The sequence below is a fragment of the Herpailurus yagouaroundi genome, unplaced genomic scaffold (assembly GCF_014898765.1).
Source record: "Herpailurus yagouaroundi ecotype Mexico unplaced genomic scaffold, PumYag 159, whole genome shotgun sequence".
Taxonomy (NCBI): Eukaryota; Metazoa; Chordata; class Mammalia; order Carnivora; family Felidae; genus Herpailurus; species Herpailurus yagouaroundi.
In genome coordinates, this window is record NW_024412400.1 from 63,900,354 (window position 1) to 63,901,804 (window position 1,451).

Below are 1,451 nucleotides of genomic sequence, written 5' to 3' on the forward strand. Positions count from 1 at the left end.
ACATTTAATTGTGTGCTGCCTTTAACATTGTTTCTTCTCTTTCCTTCAAGCATATATGGCTTAGCTCACTGACTCAAATGAAAAGTCAAAGATAGTGTTGTGAATTAATTGTGTCCCCCAAAATTCGTATGTTAAAACCTTTAAAATATGACTGTATTTGGAGAGAGGGCCTTTAGAGGAGGTAATGAAGTTAAAATCAGGCTGTTAGTCTGGACCCTAATCCAGTCTAACTGTGTCCTTTTAAGAAAAGGAGATTAGGACACACAAAGAGACATCAGGGATGAACAACATGGGAGAAAAGGTGGCTGACTGCAGGCCAAGGAGAGAGGCCTCAGAAAAAACCAACCCTGCTGATACCTGGTCTTCCAGGCTTCCAGAACTGCAGGAAAATAAGTCACCCACTGGTGGTATTCTGTTACGGAGGCCCCAGCAAATTAATACAGATAGTGACCTCTTCTATTTCTCTGATATATCTGCCCCATTGTGTCATACAAAATGCTCAGGACACAATTTAGGCAGCACTTAATAATACTAGCTGTATTTATTTTCCTTTTTATCCTTTATGTATTTAAAAAAATCCATTCAGGAAGCATTTAACGTAATTTGCTTCATATGCAGTCATTTTGGTTTGTTGGCAAATGGTTCTCTATCTTCATTAGCGAAGACTTAGTTATTTGTTTGCATGGATAATATACATAAAAGGTAAGTATTTAAACAGTATGAAAGATGATACAGTGAAAGCTAACGCTCACTCACACCTCAGTCTTTCAGTTCACTTCCTTAGAGGCAGCCATTATTACCAGTGTGTTGTCTGTCTTTCCAGATAAATCTTTGCTCAGAAACATGTCTCTGCATGTGAGTGTCTACTATGCACATCTGTATTATAGATATATAGCATATATATTTATGCAAAGCCATGCTTTAAAAAAATCTATATATAGATATAAATATATATCCTCCTCTGACTTTCTTTTTTTTAATTTATTTTGTTTATATCAAATAATGGTATAATGCACATGTTTCTACTTTTTGTTAATAGTCAGATGTCTATTTAAAAGAAAAAATATGGAACACTTCATGCATTTGTGTGCCATCCTTGCTCAGGGGCCATAATAATCATCTCTGTATCGTTCCAATTTTAGTATATGTGCCACTGAAGCGAGCGTGACATGTTTCTACTTTTTAAAGAAGACTAACTCAGCAATAAATCTTGGGAATTGTTGCACATAAGACATAGAAATCCATTCCATTCCTTGTAACTTATTTTATAAAAGTTTATTTTTTTTAATTTGTTGAGAGAGAGAGAGAGAGAGAGAGAATCTTAAGCAGGTTCCATGCCCAGCACAGAGCCCAACATGGGACTCGATCTCACAAACCCTGAGATCCTGACCTGAGCTGAAATTGAGTCAGATGCTTAGCTGACTGAGCCACCCAGGCACACTTTGTTGCAT

The 1,451-nt window shown here is 36.7% G+C and overlaps 1 non-coding gene across 1 annotated transcript; it reads right to left on the reverse strand.

Annotated features, from left to right (window-relative positions):
* Positions 1 to 1,059: 1,059 nt before the first annotated feature.
* Positions 1,060 to 1,164, reverse strand: LOC121034308 (U6 spliceosomal RNA). Its single transcript, XR_005792377.1, has one exon. It is a non-coding gene; the product is annotated as a U6 spliceosomal RNA (small nuclear RNA).
* Positions 1,165 to 1,451: the final 287 nt, after the last annotated feature.